This window comes from Bos indicus x Bos taurus, chromosome 6, assembly GCF_003369695.1.
Source record: "Bos indicus x Bos taurus breed Angus x Brahman F1 hybrid chromosome 6, Bos_hybrid_MaternalHap_v2.0, whole genome shotgun sequence".
NCBI lineage: Eukaryota > Metazoa > Chordata > Mammalia > Artiodactyla > Bovidae > Bos > Bos indicus x Bos taurus.
In genome coordinates, this window is record NC_040081.1 from 64949957 (window position 1) to 64974849 (window position 24893).

Sequence of the window (24893 nt, forward strand, 5' to 3'; positions counted from 1 at the left end):
CTGGTGGCTCAGAGGTTAAAGCGTCTGCCTGAAATGCAGGAGACCCGGGTTTGATCCCTGAGTCGGGGAGATCCCCTGGGGAAGGAAATGGCACCCCACTCCAGTACTCTTGTCTGGAGAATCCCATGGACGGAGGAGCCTGGTAGGCTACAGTCCACGGGGTCGCAAAGAGTCAGACACAACTGAGTGAGTTCACTTTTCACTTTTCTTTCTCAGAATCTACAGAAAAATAAAACAAGCAACTAAATGCTATACCTTATAAAATATTAACCACTAATTTTAAGGAGTAGTTTATACCTCCGTTGTTTTAAAGAATGTCGTTCGGGGAAATCACAATGGTTAAGTAAAAAGAAAGCAATAACTCAGAAGACAGTCACAACATCAGTCAAAATGTCTACAGTTACCTGCTTTATCAGAGATTCAAGAGAGGATTAATTATGTACATGCATGCATGCATGATAAGTCTCTTCATTCGTGTCTGACTCCTTGTGACCTCATGGACTGTAGCCTGCAAGGCTCCTCCGTCCATGGGATTGTCCAGGCAAGAATACTGGAGTGGGTTGCCATGCCCTTCTCCAGGGCATCTTTCCAACTCAGAGATCAAACCCATGTCTCTTACATCTTCTTCACTGACAGGAGGGTTCTTTACCACTAGTGCCACCTGGGAAGCCCAATTATGTACACAGAGGATATATTAAATTAAAAGAATCAAAATGTTGGTGAAATGTTCATTCATATAATGAAATTCTTTTATATTTTATATTTTATTCTTTTATATTTCCCTTAGGATAAATAAAACAGATTTTTTTCCCACCATAGAGTTAACAATTCATAATAGCAATAATTCTATTTAATTATGAATGAATGAATTTGGGAATATGATGGTAGTAGTAAGAATGAAAGGTAGAAAGATAAATTTAGGTAAAAATAAATTTAGCTCACCTGCTGCTGAGTCAATATTATAAAACACATTTAAGAAATATATTGTGTTAACATGCAACAAACTGTGAAAGATTTTAGATGGTGTCTGCTTTTGAGAATTTGGTACAGTACAATAATTAAATAGAATACAAGACAGTTATACCCACACATACAAACAACAACCTATCCTCCCATGCACACACACATATATAAATGCAACTGACATGAAAATAAATTTAACTTCATCAGCAGTCAAGGGAAAAAAGCAATAATGAGATTTTTTTTTTTTTTTTACATGTGTTCCCCATCCTGAATCCTCCTTCCTCCTCCCTCCCCATACCATCCCTCTGGGTCATCCCAGTGCACAAGTCCCGAGCATCCAGTATCATGCATCGAACCTGGACTGGTAACTCGTTCCATATATGATATTTTACGTATTTCAATGCCATTATCCCAAATCATCCCACCCTCTCCCTCTCCCACAGAGTCCAAAAGACTGTTCTTTACATCAGTGTCTCTTTTGCTGTCTCATATTCAAGGTTATTGTTACCATCTTTCTAAATTCCATATATATGCGTTAGTATACTGTATTGGTGTTTTTCTTTCTGGCTTACTTCACTCTGTATAATAGGCTCCAGTTTCATCCACTTCATTAGAACTGATTCAAATGTATTCTTTTTAATGGCTGAGTAATACTCCATTGTGTATATGTACCACAGCTTTCTTATCCATTCATCTGCTGATGGACATCTAGGTTGCTTCCATGTCCTGGCTATTATAAACAGTGCTGCGATGAACATTGGGGTACACATGTCTCTTTCAATTCTGGTTTCCTCGGTGTGTATGCGCAGCAGTGGGATTGCTGGGTCATAAGGCAGTTCTATTTCCAGTTTTTTAAGGAATCTCCACACTGTTCTCCATAGTGGCTGTACTAGTTTGCATTCCCACCAACAGTGTAAGAGGGTTCCCTTTTCTCCACACCCTCTCCAGCATTTATTGCTTGTAGACTTTTGGATTGCAGCCATTCTGACTGGCATGAAATGGTACCTTATAGACCAGCAAAATGTTAGCAAAACTTTGAAAGACTGATATTATCCTGGCACTGAAGATGATGTGGGTCAATGAAATTCTCTTTAGGGATTACAAACTGGTGTACTACATCTAAGAAATTGTTGCCTAATCTGAGGTCATAAAGATTTAAGCCTATATTTTCTTGTGAGTTTTATAGTGTTAGATCTTATATTTAGGTCTTTGGTCCTTTTTGAGGTGATTTTTTGTGTATGGTAGATGTCCAGATCCATTCTTCTGCATATGGATAGTCAGTGGTCCCAACACTACTTGTTGAAAAGACTTTTCTTTCCCCATTAAATGATCTTACCACTGTTGATGAAATCAACTGATCAAAGATGGGTTTACTTCCGGACTTTTAATTCTTCTTTTTTTTCAAACTTGAAACTTTTTATTTTATACTGGGGTATATCCTACCAGTCCATTCTAAAGGAAATCAGTCCTGAATATTCACTGGAAGGACTGATGCTGAAGCTGAAACTCCAATACTTTGGCCATCTGATGCAAAGAACTGACATTAGGAAAGATCCTAATGTTGGGAAAGATTGAAGGCGGGAGGAGAAGGGGACAATAGAGGATGAGATAGTTGGATGGCATTACTGACTCAATGGACATAAGTTTGAGTAAGCTCTGGGAGTTGATGATGGACAGGGAAGTCTGGGGTGGTGCAGTCCATGGGGTCACAAAAGAGTCGGACACGACTGAGTGACTGAACTGAACTGATAGCCATTTACAATGTTGTGGTAGTCTCTGGTGAACAGTGAAGGGATTCAGCCATATATATACTGGACTTTCAATTCTATTCCATTCATCTACATGTCTGTCCTTACACAAAATTCACAGTTTTCATAACATAGCTTTAGGGTAAGTGTTGAAATTGGAAAGCATGAGTCCTCCAAATTTCTTATTCCTTTTCAAGATTATTTTAGCTATTCAGGGTCCCTTATACTTCCCTATGATTTTATGGTCAGTTTGCTCATTTTTTCAAAAAATGTCCTTGGAGTTTTGGTAGATATTGCATTAAATTCCTTGTTTGGGGAAATATTGCCATATTAACTATAATAAATCTTCTAATCCCCAAATGTGACATATCTATCCATTCTAATTGGACATACATATGTCATCTCCATGTATTTCGAACTTCAATTCCTTTCAGCAACATTTTGTAATTTTCAGTTTATAAGTTTTTCACCTTTAAACTTAAATTTATTTATAGATATTTTCTTCTTTGGGCTGTTATGTAAATAGAAATACCTTTATTTCCATTTTAGATTATTCATTGTTAGTATATAGAAACAAAGCTGATTTTTTTGTGTGTATTGATCTTCTACCTGACATTTTCCTGACATTATCTCTAATAGTTTTTATGTGGTTTATTAAAAGTTTTCTATATATAAGAATATGCAACTGCATATAGAGTTTTATTTCTTCCTTTCCAAATTGGATGCCTTTTATTTGTTTTTCTTGCCTAACTTCCCTGGCTAATGCCTGTAGTATGATGTTGAATAGAATTGGTGAATGCAGACATCCTTGTCTTGCTCCTGATGTTAGAATTAAAGTTTTAATCTTTCACCTCTAAATATCCCTTTTATTGGATTAAAGAGGTCCTTTTCTAGGGCTAGTTCACTGACTTTTTTTTAACATGAAAGGATGTTTTATGTTTTGCAGAGTCTATTGAGATGATGGTGTATTTTTTTCCATATTCCATAAATCTATTTGGGATTATTACATTGATTGATTTTTGTATGTTTAACCAACCTTACTTTCCTGAGGTAAATCACACTTGGTCACAAGTGTGCAATCCTTTTTATATGTGGCTGGTTTCAGTTTGTTAGTTTCCTGTTGAGGGCATTTGAATCTATATTCATAAGAGAGATTGATCTGTAGGGAATTTTTTCCTCTTGTGATTTGTCTGGATTGTTGAGCTTCTTGAATGAGTTGATTTGTGTTTTTCATTAAAGCTGAAAAATTTTGACCACTGTTTTTCAAATATTTTAATCCCTTTATCCCTCTTCTCTCCTTCTGTGACTACCACTGTACATATATAGACATGCTTGATAATATGCCAAAACTGTCTTGCTGCTGCTGCTGCTGCTGCTAAGTCGCTTCAATCGTGTCTGACTCTGTGCAACCCCATAGACGGCAGCCCATTAGGCTCCTCTGTCCCTGGGATTCTCCAGGCAAGAATACTGGAGTGGGTTGCCATTTCCTTCTCCAATGCATGAAAGTAAAAAGTGAAAGTGAAGTAGCTCAGTCGTGTCTGACTCTTAGCAATCCTATGGACTGCAGCCTACCAGACTCCTCCATCTTAGGCACTCATTATTTTTCCTCATTTTTTTTTAACTCCCTGTTTCCCATACTTAAGAATCTTAACTGACTTATCTCTGAGTTCACTGATTCTTTCTTCTTATTGCATAAATCTACTATTAAGCTCCTCTAGTAAATTTTTCTTTTCAGTTATGGTACTTTAGAATTGCTGAATTTCTACTTGTTTACTTTTTATAATTTCAATTAATTTGATATTCTATGTTTGATGAGGCATCATTAGTACACTTTCGTTCTTTAGACATGGTTTCCTTTAGCTGTTCTATTTTATCTAATGTAGCTTATTTAAAGTCTTTATTTATTGCAACACTTGGGCTTCCTTAGGTACAGTTTCTAATGAATCTTTTTATTTTTTTAAATGGTATATACTTTTAAAATTTGCAGACCTTATATTTTTGTTGTAAACTGGACATTTTGAATACTGTGATGTGGCAATTCTGAAAATTATATTCTTACCCTTTCCAGGGTCTTTTTCAATTGTGACGTTGTATTTATGAACTCTGCATAGTGACTTTTCTTAACTAATTCTGTAAATTCTGTACTCTTTCCATTTGGGACCACTGAAGTCTCTGTTTTCTTAGCCTAATGGCCATCTAATGATTGGACAGACTTTCTGAAACCCTTGAAAGCATAAATTTATCTGTCTTTGTCAGGTGATTATGTATGCAGGTTGGGTATGTCTTCAACATTCAGCCACACAGTTGACAACTCTGCCTTAGCATCCACTTCCTGCTTGTATAGAGGCTCGAGGTCAATGAGAGGGGAGTGCTTTGGGCTTCCTCAGTCATTTTTGGGTATTCACATAACTGTGTATTCATGTGGCCTTCTAGATTCTAAGAAATACGTTGGTGTGTTTCAAATCACTTATGTACAATTGATTCCCCAGCTTTTCCTCTTAAATTTTTTGGTTAGCCCATTGTTTGATCCAAAAGTTTTCCATTGCTTCTGGCACAGGCAGCTAAAATATTTGTCTGTAAAGGCTTTCAGTGGTATCCCTCAGGTAGTGATTTTGACACTAGAGGGGATTCTGAGTCAGGTGAATAAAAAGAAGCTTTTTGAGAAGATCTTCCAGGGAAACACCATACAGATGAAGTGATGAGAATTCTTTCTAAATGAGCGCCTCCTGTACCAGAAATTCAAGCTTTATTTTTAAGACTACCACTTAGGTGGGGAGTGGATATGAGACTAGGGTAAGTTTCAGTACCACAGAGATTACTATTCTTACGAAGATTCTACAAATTTTCTCGAACAATTGTACTCAGGGTTGCAAACTGTTGGCTGATTTCCAAGGTTTTGAAAAAGTTGATTTTAACAGTTTTACCATTTTCTCATTGCTTTTATGAAGATGTCGGATTTTAGTATTTCTTACTCCACCATTTTTGTTGATATCACTTCAAACAATTTGAATGGGTCTCCCCTGAGACCTAGGAATTGTTTTTCTAGCTGAGCCGGGGCAGGGTGAAATCTGTGTAGTTCTGTCCTCAGAAGGTCTTACAGTCAGATTGCTGGGTTTGAATTCTGGCTCCAATAATTGCTGCCTGTGTAATCTTGAGTAAGTCTCTCAACTGTTCTCCTTATGTTCCATAACTTCAAAACAGATCTTTAGACTATATCTACTTAAGAATAATGTTGTGAAAGTTAAGTATGTATTTACCACAAACTCTGGGACATTGTGGGAATTTACTAAATGTTATTTATTTTATTCTCTTTTTGTTGCTATTAATACTATCAGAAACCTACCCTACTGCAGTGACAGCAGAAAAATATTTAAAGATAAATGATACACAAGGCTTCTTATCATGAACACTGCTTGTAAAAGTAAAAAGGTGGTAATGTTAGCAATCAGTGATTGGGAAATAGTTTAATAAAATTTTTAATACCTATATCAGTAATACCACAACAATAAAGTTGGGATAATATTGACTGTAAAAAAATCTACAATATATTTTTCTTAAAAATGTTTCATGATTCAGTTTTCATGAAAGTTTATGCACAGGAATTTGTGTGTCAATATAGATATACTGCATGAACTTAGTAAGTAAAAAAATCAAAAAGGACATTCATCTTAAGTTACCATGTTCAGGAATAAGATAGCATGTGGTTTGGAATGATGAACTAGAAACTCTGTTTCTATTTCAAGTTCAGTTGAAATAGAAAAAAAATCAGATTTTTTCTATGATTTTATTTTTTAATTATTTAATTATTTTAATGTATAATTCATTCCTCAGGTTTTCCTCTTAAATCTTTTTGGTTAGCCCATTGTTTGATCCAAAAGTTATCCATTGCCTCTGACAGAGGCTGCTAAAATATTTGTCTGTAAATACTTTCAGTTATTTTTCTATTATTTAATTGTTTTGGTATTTTATCAGATAAACAAGAAAGGACAAAATTTCTAAGGGTATTATCTAAGATAATCATATTGATATTAGTTACTTTGGGGAATTAACATTGAGGGAAATTCACTTTTTTCCTGAAGTGGCCCTTCTTTGCTTCTGTGATAAGACAAAATGCAAAATTTTTAATTTAAACAAGAGATAATGACTTTTAATTATTTCTAATTCAACTGTGAATTTTGGGGAATAACAGATACACTAATGTGGACTAACAAAGAAAAATCTACAAAAAATGCATATTCAAATTATGGCAAACCATAAATTTAATTATGATTCTGAGTCCATACCATTAGCTTAAAATTAAATTTGAGTCTAGTCACTCAAGCCAATAAAATGTTACAGCAATTTCAATATAAATGTTTTTCACCATATTTAAATTGCCCCTGAATCTAAATTTTATTTTCTTTCATCTGATTGTAGAAACTTGACATGAAAATTGTTAACACTGATTATAAGCTTTCCCTCCTTCCCTCCCTTCCTTCATTTTTCTTTATACTGCAGGGATAAGTTTCTCATAAGCCAGCTTTTCTCTCTGTTAGTTCAGCTTAGTCTGTCCCATTACACTATAGATAGAAAAGCTAGGCATTCAAAAGGTGCACTTCCCTAAAAAGTTCACAAACCTCCCACATGCCCATCTCCCAGCAGTGGGCATTTTCCCATTCCTGGTAAGGCCTCCATAAATGAATGTTTCCACGACATTACTGTAGCAGATTGTGTCTTCCCTTATCACCTCCGAGGGACCACTGATACTCAACGTTTCTTTGGGAAGCCTAAGTTTCTTTTACAGTAAAATAAAAGGCAAGTAGTTTATAAAGCGCTTTCAGCACTAAAATTTTATGCATATATGTGAAAAATATGTGACCATTCCTCAGACAATATCTAACATATAGCTATTTTACATTTTTATTTTATGCTGCATAATATTTCTTTTTCCAACTTGTATGTGCTGAAAACCTCAGTTCTTTTTTTTTTAATTTAAATTTATTTATTTTAATTGGAGGCTAATTACTTTACAATATTGTATTGGTTTTGCCATACATCAACATGAATCTGCCACAGGTGTACACGTGTTCCCCATCCTGAACCCCCCTCTCACCTCCCTCCCCGTACCATCCCTCTGGGTCATCCCAGTGCACCAGACTCAAGCATCCTGTATCCTGCATCAAACCTGGACTGGCGATTCATTTCTTATATGATATTATACATGTTTCAATGCCATTCTCCCAAATCCCACCCTCTCCCTCTTCCACAGAGTCCAAAAGACTGTTCTTTACATCACTGTCTCTTTTGCTGTCTCGCATACAGGGTTATCATTACCATCTTTCTAAATTCCATATATATGCGTTAGTATACTGTATTGGTGTTTTTCTTTCTGGCTTACTTCACTCTGTATAATAGGCTCCAGTTTCATCCACTTCATTAGAACTGATTCAAATGTATTCTTTTTAATGGCTGAGTAATACTCCATTGTGTATATATACCACAGCTTTCTTATCCATTCATCTGCTGATGGACATGTAGGTTGCTTCCATGTTCTGGCTATTATAAACAGTGCTGCGATGAACACTGGGGTACACATGTCTCTTTCAATTCTGGTTTCCTCGGTGTGTATGCCCAGCAGTGGGATTGCTGGGTCATAAGGCAGTTCTATTTCCAGTTTTTTAAGGAATCTCCACACTGTTCTCCGTAGTGGCTGTACTAGTCTGCATTCCCACCAACAGTGTAAGAGGGTTCCCTTTTCTCCACACCCTCTCCAGCATTTATTGCTTGTAGACTTTTGGATCGCAGCCATTCTGACTGGCGTGAAATGGTACCTCATTGTGGTTTTGATTTACATTTCTCTGATAATGAGTGATGTTGAGCATCTTTTCATGTGTTTGTTAGCCATCTGTATGTCTTCTTTGGAGAAAAGTCTGTTTAGTTCTTTGGCCCATTTTTTGATTGGGTCATTTATTTTTCTGGAATTGAGCTGCAGGAGTTGCTTGCATATTTTTGAGATTAGTTGTTTGTCAGTTGCTTCATTTGTTATTATTTTCTCCCATTCTGAAGGCTGCCTTTTCACCTTGCTTATAGTTTCCTAGAATGAAACTGGAGGAATCAACTTGTCTGACTTCAGACTCTACTACAAAGCCACAGTCATCAAGACAGTATGGTACTGGCACAAAGACAGAAATATAGATCAATGGAACAAAATAGAAAGCCCAGAGATAAATCCACGCACCTATGGACACCTTATCTTTGATAAAGGAGGCAAAAATATACAATGGAGAAAAGACAATCTCTTTAACTAGTGGTATTGGGAAAACTGGTCAACCACTTTAAAAGAATGAAACTAGAACACTTTCTTGGAGAAGGCGATGGCACCCCACTCCAGTACTCTTGCCTGGAAAATCCCATGGACGGAGGAGCCTGCTAGGCTGCAGTCCATGGGGTCGCAAAGAGTCGGATACGACTGAGCGACTTCACTTTCACTTTTCACTTTCATGCATTGGAGAAGGAAATGGCAACCCACTCCAGTGTTCTTGCCTGGAGAATCCCAGGGACGGGGGAGCCTGTTGGGCTGCCGTCTATGAGGTCACACAGAGTCGGACACGACTGAAGTGACTTAGCAGCAGCAGCAGCAGAACACTTTCTAACACCATACACAAAAATAAACTCAAAATAGATTAAAGATCTAAACGTAAGACCAGAAACTATAAAACTCCTAGAGGAGAACATAGGCAAAACACTCTCCAACATAAATCACAGCAGGATCCTCTATGATCCACCTCCCAGAATATTGGAAATAAAAGCAAAAATAAACAAATGGGACCTAATTAAAAATAAAAGCTTCTGCACAACAAAGAAAACTATAAGCAAGGTGAAAAAACCTTGGTTCAATAGTAGCTAAGTAGATGGTGTCAAAGTAAAGAAATGCTATGTGTTGAGTGAGACTATACATCGAAAGGAAAAAATCAAATCTGGGAAATGATTTCACACAGAGAATGAGACTGTGGACTCCACGGCAAGATGCCTGAATTCTAATTCTGTGACCTTAATTCTAATTCTGTGACCTTAAGGAAGTTCCCTAGCTTCTTTGTTCCACAAATTTCCTCATTTGTAAAGCAGGGATAGGTAGTGTTTTCCCAATGTGGGTTTGATCCCTGGGTCAGAAAGATTCCCCTGGAGAAGGAAATGGCAACCCATTTCAGTATTCTTGCCTGGAGAATCCTATGGACAGAGGAGCCTGGGGGGTTACAGTCCATAAGGTCACAGAGTCACACATGACTGAATGACTGAGAAAGCATGCATCCTGTTGCTACAGCAATCAAAAGAGTTACCACATGTAAAACAACACCTCTTATTATAAAAAGATACCTGAAAGGAAAGTTAGGACATATTTAAATCAGAAAAATAAAATCCTCAAATTGTAAAGAATTTTCAGCCAATTAAAAAATAAATAAAATATTTTTTAAAATCCTCGAGACCTTTATACCCATCAAATTCTTATAAGTGAGTATTTGTGGTTAGGGTATGGGGTGGAAGTTAGGAAGGAGAAATCTCAAAAACCAAATAGGCACAAAAACTGCAATAGAACAGAAACTTAAAATTGTTTGATACCACCTGCTGGTTGCTGATAGAAATGGCAGAAACTACAGACTTCTGGTAACAAAATGTTGGATTCCCCACTCCACCCCACCTTCCCCTTGAGCCCAGTAGACAAAACAATAATCATTCCTTCCCCCCAAAATGATAATAATAATATTAACAAATACAGTAGAAGCACACTATGAAATTTGTTGTTGTGTTGTCACTAAGTTGTGTCTGACCCTTTTGCAATCCCATGGACTGTAGCCCACCAGGCTCCTCTGTCCATGGGATTTCCCAGGCAAGAATACTGGAAAAGGTTGCCATTTCCTTCTCCAGGGGATCTTCCTGACACAGCGATCAAACCTGTGTCTCCTACCTTGGCAGGCAGATTCTTTACCACTGAGCCACCTGGGAAGCCCCACACAATGAAAGATTGCAGTTTTATTTTTAAGGTTGAAATTTTAATGCATAACTGTACTACTACATCTGATGGGCTTCTCAGGTGGTGCCAGTGGTAAAATCCCACCTGCCAGTGCAGGAGACTAAGAGACATGGGTTCTATCCCTGCGTCGAGAAGATACCTTGGATGAGGGCATGGCAACCCACTCTAGTATTGCCTGGAGAATCCCATGGAAAGAGAAGCCTGGTGGTCTATAGTCCATAGGGTTATAGTAAGACATGACTGAAGTGAATAAGCACCCACACACGCTACATCTGAATAATAAAAAAGTTGAAACTTTTATATATTAGAGGCAGAAATTATACTCGGATAACATATCATTGTTGTAATATCTAATTATCTCAAACTCTATTAATTAAAAATTTTTCAACTTGGAAACTATTGATTATGATCTAGAACATGTTTGAAAGGTTAATTATAGTGTACATAATACTATGAGGGATTTACAATTTTTTTCTCTATGTTTACCTGACCCATCATGAATTTAATAAATCCAAAACTCATATCCCTTTCCCCAAACCCTTTTCATCTTTATGTCTCTTTCTTAGTGAAAGACTTCTGCAATCTGAATGAAGCCATTTTCATATTCAAGGTTGAAATGGCAGTGACATGGGTAGTTTGTCAGTCTGGGCAACATTCGGTTTCTTTTACTGAGAATTTTTTTTCCCTTTCACACATCCCTCTTTTTTATTACCAAAATCCTATTCAGTTCAGTTCAGTTCAGTCACTCAGTCTGATTCTTTGTGACCCCATGAACCACAGCACACAAGGCCTCCCTGTCCATCACCAACTCCCAGAGTTTACCCAAACTCATGTCCATTGAGTTGGTGATGCCATCCAACCATCTCATCCTCTGTCATCCCCTTCTCCTCCTGCCTTCGATCTTTCCCAACATCAGGGTCTTTTCAAGTGAGTCAGCTCTTTTCCTCAGGTGGCCAAAATACTGGAGTTTCAGCTTCAGCATCAGTCCTTCCAATGAACACCCAGGACTGATTTCCTTTAAGATGGACTGGTTGGATATTCTTGCAGTCCAAGGGACTCTCAAGAGTCTTCTCCAACACCACAGTTCAAAAGCATCAATTCTTTGGTGCTCAGCTTTCTTTAACTCTCACATCCATACATGACCACTGGAAAAACCATAGCCTTGACTAGACAGACCTTTGTTGACAAAGTAATATCTCTGCTTTTTAATATGTCTTAATAAATTATTAAGCACCTACTTAGTGCCAGGTAGTTTTGTAGTACTGAGAACACACCAATAAACAAAAGAGCAAAGATTCCTGCACCCAAAGAATGCACACTGGACCAGTACACACAGCTCAACTTGCTCTTTCTGTAGGACTTCACCCATAAAGGCAACTATGACCTGATCCTATGCATGCCTCTATCATATCACATCCTGTTTGAATTTTCTATTGGTTTACATGACTGTATAGCCCCCCTAAAATTCAGAGATTAGAGTTTGTTTGTCATCTTCTCCTCAGAATGTAAAAGGGTGCATAGCAGAGGCTAGAAGGTCATTATATAGTTTTTTAAAATAAACTATTTGCCCAATGATCTGTAACTGATAACACTTATTCATTAGGATAAAAGCAAGAAATCTATTCCTTCTTTTATAAAGCAAGCAGGCACTGAGTTCCCATTCTATGCTGGGTACTGTGGAGCTGTGCATGGAATGTGAGCCAAAGCAAATTAGTTGTGTATATTTTTTTTTTCCAAAACAACACAAAATAATATAATATCACAGCTGGGTCTATGATGAACTATAACTGGATGACCTACCTAGATTGGGAAGTTGGGTTGTTGCTGTTGCTGCTGCTAAGTCGCTTCAGTCATGTCCGACTCGGTGCGACCCCATAGAGGCGGCCCAACAGGCTCCTCCATCCCTGGGATTCTCCAGGCAAGAACACTGGAGTGGGTTGCCATTTCCTTCTCCAATGCATGAAAGTGAAAAGTGAAAGTGAAGTCGCCCAGTCGTATCTGACTCTGTGCGACCCCATGGACTGCAGCCCACCAGGCTCCTCCGTCTATGGGATTTTCCAGGCAAGAGTACTGGAGTGGGGTGCCATTGCCTTCTCTGGGGAAGTTGGGTTAGGCTGCCCCAAAGAAATATGGGGAAAAGTTAGAAGGGTCATCAGGCAATGCTGAGGAAAGAATATGCACAGGAGCCCAGCCAGAGACATGAGGAAACATGGCATTGTGAGGAATGGAGAGACTCCTGCAAGGTGGGAAGACAGAAGAGGAGGGTTTCATGAGGAGGAGGTCAAGGGGAAAGCAAAGGCCAGACCATCCAGGGCCTATTTGATGCTGTCAAGATAAAAATGACTTCCAAGAGCACTTCTAAAGCTTTACAGAGTTCATGCTAAACTGGTTAGTGACATGGTCAGTATTTCTTGTTTAAAAGATTACTCTGGCTATTATCTTCCATAGTTAACTAGGCTCCTCTGTTCATGGGATTCTCCAGGCACAAATACTGGAATGGGTTGTCATGACTTCCTCCAGGGTATCTTCCTGACCCAGGGATCGAACCCACGTCTCTTGTTAGTTCTGCATTGGCAGGCAGAATCTTTACCATTGCGCCACCCAAGAAGCATTCAATAGTTAAGATGATTGCTTTTATCTTCTCTAGCTTTTCTTTCAAACATTTTCTCTTTGCCTTTAGTTTACTGCTGTTTTAATATGATATGACTGTGTTTTTCTTTGTTTTGCTTTGTAGATAATTATCCTTTGTGATGTCCTCTGAGTTTTGTGGACCTATGGTTTAGTCATTAATATTTGGCAAGTTTCAGCCACGATTATGTCAAATATTTCTTCTGTTCTCACTTTATTCTTCTGATATTACAATTATGACTCTGTTCCACCTATTCAAATGGTAGCACAGTTCCTGAATGCTTTGTTCTGTTTTTGTTGTTATTTATTCAATTGAGTTTTTTTTCTTGCTTGAATTTCAGTTTGAAAGTTGAAATTTCTAATGATCACATACTAGCTAATCAATTCATTCTTCAGTCTTAGAATTGGTTGATGAGTCCACTAAAGTCATTCTTCATTTCTATTACTGTCTTCTTTATTCCTATCATTCCTTTTGATTTTTAGAGTTTCCATTTCTCTGCTTTTCTAACCAATCTCTTCTTGCAGGTTGATTACTTCTTCCATTAGAGGTACTAACATATTAATCATAGTTACTTTAAATTCCTTATTTTATAATTCCAACGTGCCTATCATGTCTGAGTCTCTCTCGTTGCTTTTTCTCTTCCAACTGTGTTTTTTTTTTAATGTTTCCCTTTGGCATGCCTTCTAATTTTTACCCCAAGTATTAGTAAAGTGTAATTGACATACATCACTGATAATTTTTTGTTAAAAGCTGACCATGTTAATTTGGGTAATAGGGACTGACATAAATAGACCCTCAGGATAGGATTTAAATTAATCTGGCTAGACAGCTGTGTTTAATGTCTGCTGTCATTATAGGTGCCACAGGATTCAAGGCTTTTTTGTTTTCTTGTGGCTTCCACTCTTGACCTTGGACTTTCCTAGCTACTACTTCTCCCAGGGAGTCTGTGCCTTCAGCTTTTCTGCTATAAGCTGCTGCTATTCTACAGGCATCTCATTGGTGTGGTAGTAAGGTGTACGGAAGGGAGACTGAACTATTAATAAAATCTGATTTGATTTCAGGCTTTTAGGCAGCCTGTGTCTCAGACTGTAACATCACAAGTGTTTCTCTTCTGGTATGGTTTTATTCCCCCTTCTCCTTCCTCCTTGCAGTGGCTGCAGCATGCCCAATCTATTTCCGTGATGCTCTGATCCCAATCTATTTCCATGCTGCTCTGATCTCTGGTGATAGTATTTCATTTTCTCATATCTCCTTAGGTGAGAAAGTAAGGCTAGAGCAGCTTGAGTGGGAAGAATGGCCTCTGTCAGCTGGGATGAGGCTCCGGCCAAGTCCCTTTCCCTGGACACAGGCTTTGTTTATGGAAAAGGCTCTGGGTATGCTTCAAAAAGATTCTTCTCCTTCCTCCTTCCTCTGCTATTGTTAAGAATGGATATAGCTTAGATCTTTAGCCTGAGAATCTAGTGGGATTCCGGGAGGTAAAATCCCATGAATATGTCGGGCTCCTTCAAAAGTTGTGCTTCACTAGTTTCTTACTCTCACATGAGTACATGTTCAGTATCTAACAATTATGAAAATAAGCATTTAAATACCTCTACCAGCGTATGCTGTTTAAGCAGCATCTCTTCCAGGTAAAAACAAAGTCTTAGCGGTGTCTCTGGATGTCCCTGCCTCTCCCCAAATTGGGACGGCAGTTTGCCTGTCACCTCAATTCTCCTATGAATGTAATAGAAGTCCTTAATTTTCATTTGTTCAGTTTTCTCTAATTGTAAAGATGGGAGTGACAACTTGCAAGCTCTTCACATGTCAGGGATGAAACCTGAAGCTCAGTGCCTTGATCTGAATACAAGATTTTTTATAATTTCCCATGTTATTAGTTATATATCTGTGTTTTGTTTTTTTGTGTGGGTTTCTGGTTGTGTTATGGGTAGTTGAGTTTGACAGTTAATCAGAAGAGCTAAGTAATGTTTAGCAAAGTAATGAATCAATATAATACAGACAATCTTCTGGAAGTAAATAATGAACTAATATCAGCAGATGACTGATAGTCAACAAGGCAAATTCATAAATCTTTGCATTTGGCCAGCGCCATTCAATGTGAAACAGATGCTCTAACAGTTCATTGTGTTCCTGCTAACTGAATCTGATGGGCAGCTTTGAAAACCTATGAAAATGAGTTATAATAAAATGACAGAGTATTGTTATATCACTGAATCTACTTCATTTAAAAATGACTTGTTAAAAATAGGACAATTCAAGAAATAAACCATTTTTAATTATATGCACCTGATGTATTCAGTTAGGTTGCCTAATATTTGTTTCCCACTAACTAGCTTGATCATATTTTTGGCAAAAATATTAGTTATAAAATCTGGCCAAATTATTTAATGCTTTTACTACAAGCATAAACAAAATCATACTGAAGTTTGAAAGTAAGAAGAATATTCATAATGTTATTGACTCTAATTTAACATTTGTGAAACACGCTAAATTAACAAGATATTAAAAACTTTCATAATACAGATGGAAATGTATTTGCAATCAATGTTAATGTGTAAGTATACACACATATATGGATATGAATATTCAAGAACTCTGGGGAATCAGTGGTGGAACCTCAAGCTATGCGGATCAGTGAATATACCAAGTCTGTGTTCAATGCCCCTTCTAGGTTATCAGAAAGCACCCTGAATATTCCTAGACCATATCATTATATATATATATATATATATATATATATATATATATATATATATTTGTTTACCTTCATTTCTCCTCAAATAGAATGTGAGTGTAGGAATCACATCTTTTTTGCTTATTTTATGTCTCTAAGGGCTTCCCTGGTACCTCAGCTGGTAAAGAATCTCTCTGCAATGCAGGAGACCCCAGTTCAATTCCTGGGTCAGGAAGATCCACTGGAGAAGGGATAGGTTACCCACTTGAGTATTCTGGCCTGTTAAATTTCATGGACAGAGGAGCCTGGCAGGCTACAGTTCATGGTGTCTCAAAGAGTTGGACATGACTGAGCGACTCACTATGTCTCTAAGGTCTAGAATAGTGTCTGGCACATGTTTTCTTATTGAATGAATTAATATAGTTTTGAAGCAAATACACCTATTTGTGTGGATACACACATATAAATGAGTGGGTATGTTTGTGTATGTTTTTGGTTAAATACATAAACACACAAAAATATTCTGATACTAGCTGTTTTCTCCCCAGAATTCAATGACTAGGGAAATGGGATTAAGAGATGTATGATCATTGAAACAGTTTTAAATAAATATTTTATGTGTTCCATAAATCTAATTAAAATACTATATACATAACATTTTACATATCAGTTCAGTTCAGTTCAGTTGCTCAGTCATGTCCAACTCTTTGCGACCCCATGAATCACAGCACGCCAGGCCTCCCTGTCCATCACCAATTCCCAGATTTCACTCAGACTCACATCCATAGAGTCAGTGATACCATCCAGCCATCTCATCCTCTGTCGTCCCCTTCTCCTTCTGCCCCGAATCCCTCCCAGCATCAGAATCTTTTCCAATGAGTCAACTCTTCCGTCTACTCAAGGATATGGTTTTTCCAGTGGTCATGTATGGCTATGAGAGTTGGACTGTGAAGAAAGCTGAGTGCCGAAGAATTGATGCTTTTGAACTGTGGTATTGGAGAAGACTCTTGAGAGTCCCTTGGACTGTAAGGAGATCCAACAAGTCCATTCTGAAGGAGATCAGCCCTGGGATTTCTTTGGAAGGAATGATGCTAAAGCTGAAACTCCAGTACTTTGGCCACCTCATTTTACATATATATATACATAAAGTAGTATGTACATAGTATATGGTGAATATATTACATATATAGTTATATGTAATATATATAATATATATGTATATATACATATATAAAATTATGTATATAAGATAAAGTTAGAGTTCATTCTTAGAAAAGGTATTAAAGTAAGCACCAACTAAAGACTATTCTCCAGAGTGAACAGGTAGGAAAGCAGATAAGATAAAATGAAAGTACCCCTCCATCCTCTCTCTCATGTAACAGTTTTTGTATAAGATATCTAAGGCTAATAAGACTACTGTGGTATCAGAGACTTAGGCTTCCTCTTTCTTGTTTCTCTGTCATTTTTATGGTAGCATCCACATCCTTGAGGTTGAAGAGGGCTCGCCAGCACTTGGTCTGCATTCCAGCAAAAGAGAGGGGAGGGCCAAGAGAGGCCCATACATTTACCTTAAGGGCACAAATTGCAAGTTCAACACCTAACTTTTACTCATATGTCTTTGAGAATTCAGTCATATGGCCACATCCCGCAGTAAGGAAGGCATGGAAATGAGTGGGAATGTACAGCAAATCACTGTAGTCTCAACTTGACGTACACAACTAGAATCAAGACTTGGAATGTTCTGTAAGACATTAGGAAATAACTAGTCATCTCTGACAGATGAGGCCCATGATGGTTCAGGCACAGACTATATAAATTGTCTGAAAAACTGGGAAAAGAAGAAAGGAGTGTTTTATATTAACTTCTAAGATACCAAACTATATGCTAAAACAAAACTTCAACATACCTACGTTACATTGGCCTCCTGGAAAGCATTCCACTGTGTTTGCTATGTAAATACAGCTTTGAAACAGTTCCAAAGCTCACTTCCCAATAGTTTGGTCCTATCTAAAAAGGGATTCTAGAGCTAGTACTTCCATGCATGTTCTGTCTTTTGACCACTCTTCTTTAGTTTTCTCAGTAGGCTGCTCTTTACCACTTGTCACTCAAATGCTCAGATTTCACAAGGTAACATAACTGTTCTTCCACTCCTCTTACTTTTCTGTTCTTCTGGGCAATATAATTTACTCTGATTTCCTAATCTGTTCTCATATGATAAATATCTTTAAGGATGTATTTTATGAACTCCAGTGACCATCTTCCTGATATCTCTAATAAGCTCAATACCAATTTATTAAGCCTCCTACATGACATTAATTTTTAATTAAAAATCTATCCAGTATACCACATGCCTGCCACTTTGTTAGACAAGAGTATACAAAAAACATGAATTATATGCTCATGGAGAATATAATCTACTGGAAGACAGATAATTAACAGGCAAATTGCACAGATAGTGTAATAAGTGATAGAGAAAGTATAGCTGCTCTGAGACTACCTAAAAAGTACCTATCCAAGATTTTGGGGTCAGAGAAGGCTTCCTGCAGGAAGTGATATAGCAAAGGAAATTTGAGTAATCTGAGGAATAGGTTCAATGAAGAAAAAACATGTTCCTGGGTCTGATGTAGGTCAGTGGATAAAAAGGTATACTCACAACAGGTTAGGCCGGGGAGGCCCCTAGAGGCCAAATAATCATGGTAAGGCTTTCAGTCAATGACTATAATGTACAGTCATAGAGAAGTTTCATGCAGGAGAGGGTTATATAAGCAGAATTGAGTTTTAGAAAGATTACTTTTGCTACACTGTGTAGAACGGAATGAAGAATAGTAAGACTAAAGTCAGAGAGGCCAGAGAAACCTTATACAGTGACCCCACACTGAGAAGTTCCATAGAAATCTCAAATTTTAGCCTTCACAACTACATCTATAAGCTAAAACTTACCACATCTCCCATAATTCTTTATCATAAAAATGATGTTACATTTATCTAGGCCCTCAATAAGAATCCGGGAGTATTCTGCAATGTTTATATTTATCTCCCCATCGGATTCTCTATGTCCTACATATTCTCCCTCCCTAGCTTCTCCCAAATCCATGACTCCTTCTCCACCAATGTTCATTCAGCCTTTCATTATTTCTCACTTGGATTATATCAATTGTCTCTTAAACAGTCATCCTCTATCACTCATACCATTTCAATCTATTTACACAGTGTTTCTCATAATTGTCTTGCCTGAACTCAAAAGCATCCATTTCACTCTCTCATTAAAATACATTTCAAGCAGTTTCCCTGGCTTTTGTTGTTATTGTTCAGGTGCTAAGTCGTGTCCAACTCTATGTGATCTCATGGACTGTGGCACACCAGGCTTCCCCGTCCTTCACTATCTCCCAGAGTTTGCTCAAATTCATGTCCACTGAGTCAGTGATGCCATCCAACCATCTCATCCTCTGTCACCCCATCTCCTCTTGCCCTCAATCTTTCTCATTGTCAGGGTCTTTTCCAATGGCTCAGCTCTTTGCATCAGGTGGTGAAAATATTGAAACTTCAGCTTAAGTCCTTCCAATGAATATTCAAGGTTGATTTCTTTTAGGAATATAAGCTGTACATAAACTGGCCTCTGTTTAACTATTCTTACAAACAAAAGAATTTCATGCCTGAAATACACTGAGCAATAATCTTTTATTCTTTATATGCTCTGTATTGCTTTTTATAATCACATATCCTCTGCTTAGAATATTGCCTTTTCCATTATACTACTTTTTAAGCTTGACTTGACTTCTTTCCTGAGGGCTTCTCTGATTTTCTCAATTTTTACTGCTTCCTTCTTTGCGCTGTCACAAAGCACAAAGAAAGATTGATTTTGGAATACTTCTCTCTCTTCACATTTATTTATATGTCTCTCCAACTCCTCCATACTCTGAGAAGTTTGTAGGCATCTGGAAATGCTATCACCTAACTCAGATTCTGACAAAAGTAAATACTTATATGCCATTGTTTCATCAAATGAAATAATTAAAAATCTATGAACAGTAACATTAGGGGACCATATTTACAAATTCTCGAAGAAGGAACAAACAGTTTAAGAAGCTAATAAGCTTTAGAATGAAACAGAGGTTTCATCACTACATTGTACCTATGAATGGAATATAAAAGTGGTATCAGTTCAGTTCAGTTCAGTCACTCAGTCGTGTCCGACTCTTTGCGACCCCATGAATCACAGCACGCCAGGCTTCCCTGTCCATCACCAACTCTGGGAGTTCACTCAGACCCATGCCCATTGAGTCAGTGATGCCATCCAGCCATCTCATCCTCTGTCGTCCCCTTCTCCTCCTGCCCCCAACCCCTCCCAGCATTGGAGTCTTTTCCAATGAGTCAACTCTTTGCATGAGGTGGCCAAAGAACTGGAGTTTCAGCTCTAGCATCAGTCCTTCCAAAGAAATCCCAGGGCTGATCTCCTTCAGAATGGACTTGTTGGATCTCCTTGCAGTCCAGGGGACTCTCAAGAGTCTTCTCCAACACCACAGTTTAAAAGCATCAATTCTTCGGCGCTCAGCTTTCTTCACAGTCCACTCTCACATCCATACATGACCACTGCAAAAATCATAGCCTTGACTAGACGGACCTTTAATTGATGCATAAATTGTGTATTCTTACATTAGTTCAGATAGGATTAAAAAATATCACTTCAGAACAACTACTGTATGCCAAACATTATTAAAAGGACTTTTTATATATTAATTTGTTCAATTCTCATAACAGCCCTGTGAGTTTGATATCATTATCATTCTCATTTACAGTTCAGGAAACTGAGGCTAAGTAAAGCTGATATCTTTCTGAGGATCACACTGTTAACAAGTGGTTGAAGTAGGATACAAACCCAGGCAGACTGCCTCAAAAGTGCACACTCTTCACTAAATTGTACTGCCTAATCCGTAAATGGTCTTCTCTTTCAAAGCCAACTGTATGTCCATATTATGCAGTTTTCAGGATAATGAATCTAACCCTTGTGTTTTACTACTTCAGCTCCTTACAGCTTTACACTTTTTAAAGCTATATCAAGCATTAAAGTGTTTCTACTGCTCGAGAAGTGACTATGCTATGCACAGAGACAGTGTGCACTAGAATCAGGCACAGATTAGGATTTTGCTTCAGCCATAGCAGCTATGTGAATTGGCTAAGATTCAGCAACTTCTCCATCCATAAAATGAAAATGTTATTTTTCAGGACTGGGGGGATCATTGAGAGGATAAAGTGCATTATAAATGCCCAGTATATAAAATCATCCATCAAATGTTAAATTATCCTCCCTTCTTTCTCCCTTTCCCTATCACTTTCTCTCTCTCAGCCTCAGTGGCTTTATCTCTAAAATGGGAACTATGATACAACTTGAACCTTAAATGATACATGCAAATATCTCATTTGGAACCTGACAAATAAAGAGCCTTATAGCTTCCCTGTTGTTTTTGAGTTCTTTAAGTCCCCGTGTGTAGATAAAGCAGCTAAGAATCCAGACCAAGGATGCAAGAGTCCCATCTAGTGGTGGTTTAAGAAAAAAATCAAAAGACATGTAGGGATTATAACTGCTTAAATCATTGCTTAGAAATCCTTGGGCTATTTATTTTAGTTATTCATTTCCTACTTTGAGAAATAATTTAATGTGGCTCACAGGAAAAGAGAAAGGAAAGCCTTGAACTGGGTTCTTCTCTGTTCTTCTAATGTCCAAAATCTCTTCAGAATGGATTTCTGGACTTGTTAAACTCTTTATCTATCTGGCTGAACTACTGTGTTCCTAGATTTCTTAAAGGCTGTGATTTGATTCTTCACTTAGGCATGACTTGTTAGCCTAATGTTATCAGAAGAATTTAGTAGTGTCATTACGCCTTTAAGACCGATCTTTTGCAAGAACCATCCATCAGTCAAAATCTATTATATTTGAGAGATGACTTCCAAGAAATCTTGCATGGTTTATATCTAATCTCAAATGTTATCAGAAATGAATTGGAAGTTCTGGTTAAGGAAAGGCTAGATTTAACAATGCTTGAATATAACCTTTCTGGGGATCTCTATACCTCTGTTCCATTACCCAGGAAAATTCAATCCATTGTAAAAACTACATACTACAGTATTTGTTATGAACTGCAAGTCTGTGTTGCCCCCCAAATTCACATGCTTAAATCTAATCCCTGGTGTGATGGAGGTGGGACTTTGGAGAGGTAATGTGGTCATGAAGTTCAGGTCCTCATTAATGAGATTAGTGCCCTGATAAGAAGAGGTCAGAGAGTTAGCTCACTCTCTTTCTGCTATGTGAGGATACAAAGACCCCATCAAGCAGGCATCCTGATATACAACTTTCAGTCTCCAAAACTGTGAGAAAGAAATTTCTGTTGCCTCTTAACCACAATCTATGGTCCTGTGTGCAAGAGTCTAGCCTAAAATAGTAATATTCTGACTTCATAAGTTTAAAAGAAATTAATATACTCAGTATAATGATAACAAAGCAATGAAAGAATAGACCACAGAAAACGCTGAGTATGAACTCCCCACTGTTATCAAATCTTTTTACTATTTCAATCCTGTAATTGTATTGTCATAAAATGCATTGTGCCTGTTCAAATTTTAATAGTTTTGGTGATTTCTTATAGCTCCCTGAGGTGATTTAACTAGGGAGATATTATGCTATTTGTGATAAATAATGCATCATTAAATAATTTTTATCAAAAAAAGTCACCCAAGTAGAAATCATTTCCTTGAAAGACTAGGAGATATGTGAAAAAATAGTTTTTGAGTGTTTAAAAACTGAGAATAAATATGCACTCAAAATCTTGCTATAGTGAAACTAAATATTTAATAACCTAAACCTGTTTAAATAGTAAAATAATCATAGTAAAAAAATCTATTATTTTCCATTTTGTTATTTCAAAGCTCAAGGGAAGGAAAAAATAACTAAACACAAAAACTAAAACTAAAAACAAAACAATAACAACCCCCCTTGAAACATCTGATATCTCCCTTATATATTCCATAAGGTTATTAAGCTTTCACAGATGAAATCCAAGACAAAGTATAAGAAATGGTTTTACAGAATACTGTCAAAAGCAGTAATCAAATTCTCTACCTCAAATTAAAATTAAACAGGAATTTCTAATGACTGAGGTTTATAAGTAGCGGTGGCTCAGATGGTAAAGTGTCTGCCTACAATGCGGGAGACCCGGTCTCGATCCCTGGGTCAGGAAGATCCCTTGGAGAAGGAAATGGCAGGCCACTCCAGCACTCTTGCCTGGAGGATTCCATGGATGGAAGAGCCTGGTGGGCTACAGACCATGGGGTTGCAAAGAGTCAGACGCCACTTCACTTTCACTTTCACGTTTAATGGGGCTTCCCAGGTGGCTCAGTGGCAAAGAATCTGCCTGCCAAGCAGGAAACATAGGTTTGATCCCTGGGTCAGGAAGATTCCCTGGAGAAAGAAATGGTAATCCACTTTTGTATTCTTGCCTGGGAAATCCATGGACAGAGGAGCCTGGTGGGAAGAGTCGAACATGATTCAGCAACTAAACAAAATAGCATACTTTTAAAGATCTAGACTATGTTAATTTTGTTTAAAAATCCAGCATTATGAAACCAGGACAGGAATGAATTTTGAAATACATAACTAATGTATTAGTTACTATACCATAGTCTGATAGTACAACTTCTGGGCAGGAAATAGATCAAAGAATCTGAAAAACTTCAATAACCAGCTGCTAATAAAAATAGTTAAAAAGAAAGAAAGAAAGTGAAGTCGCTCAGTGGTGTCTGACTCTTTGTGACCCCCATGGACTGTTGCCTACCAGGATCCCTGCCCCATGGGATTTTCCAGGCAAGAGTACTGGAGTGGGTTGCCATTTCCTTCTCCAGGGGATCGTCCCGACTCAGGGATTGAACCTGGATCTCTAGCATTGTAGGCAGACGCTTTACCGTCTGAGCCACCAGGAAAGATTACCAATAGTTAACTATTTTGCAAATCTGAACATTCACCTCAAGCTCTGATCTATGTTTATTAAGCCTGATTCTCAAACAGAAATTACCCATGTTTGAAGCAATCACCCAGGAGATTTCTGATTTCAAACTCTGAAAGCGAAAAGAAAAAGAAAAAGTAATTTGATGAAAGAGATCAAACCAGTCAATCTTGAGGGAAATCAACCCTGAATACTCTTTGGAAGGACTGATGCTGAAGCTGAAGCTCCAATACTTTGGCCACCTGATTTGAACAGCTGACTCATTGGAAAAGACCTTGATGGTGGGAAAGATTGAAGGCAGAAGGAGAAGTGGACAACAGAGGATGAGATGGTTGGATAGCATCACCGATTCAATGGACATGAATTTGGGCACATTCCAGGAGATGGTGAAGGACAGGGAAGCCTAGCATGCTATAGTCCATGGGGTCTCAAAGAGTCAGACATGACCTGGCAAATCAACAACCACAAAAGAAAAAGTGAGAGCATTTGAGTGAGAGAGCTGTAAGGTCAAATTCTTTCTTTGCTACTGACCTGCTGTCTGATAATGGAGTAATTTAATACTTACAGGTTTCAAAGTTCTTGTCTGACAAGTGGGGATAATTACTTTCTTAGCTGGGGATAGTTTTTACATAATTAAATACTGATTACATCAGAAGTATCTAACACAGTATATGACCCATAGAGGTGCTCTAAACACAATTTTTTTTTTTTTCTCATCACTATGACCACATAGATTTCATTGTCAGAAATATGATTGGATAATCTGTCCTTATAACTTGAATGGTCATAACTGACTTGAAGTGATATTTGCATGTCCTGAAAAAAAAAAAATTCACTGACAAAATAACAGCATATACTTTTCATTCCCTTCCTATGCACT

The 24893-nt window shown here is 37.6% G+C and overlaps 1 protein-coding gene across 2 annotated transcripts in view; it reads right to left on the reverse strand.

Annotated features, from left to right (window-relative positions):
- GABRA2 (gamma-aminobutyric acid type A receptor alpha2 subunit) overlaps positions 1-24893 on the reverse strand; it is a 147556-nt gene that overhangs the window by 21775 nt on the left and 100888 nt on the right. The gene's annotated exons all lie outside the window — the stretch shown is intronic.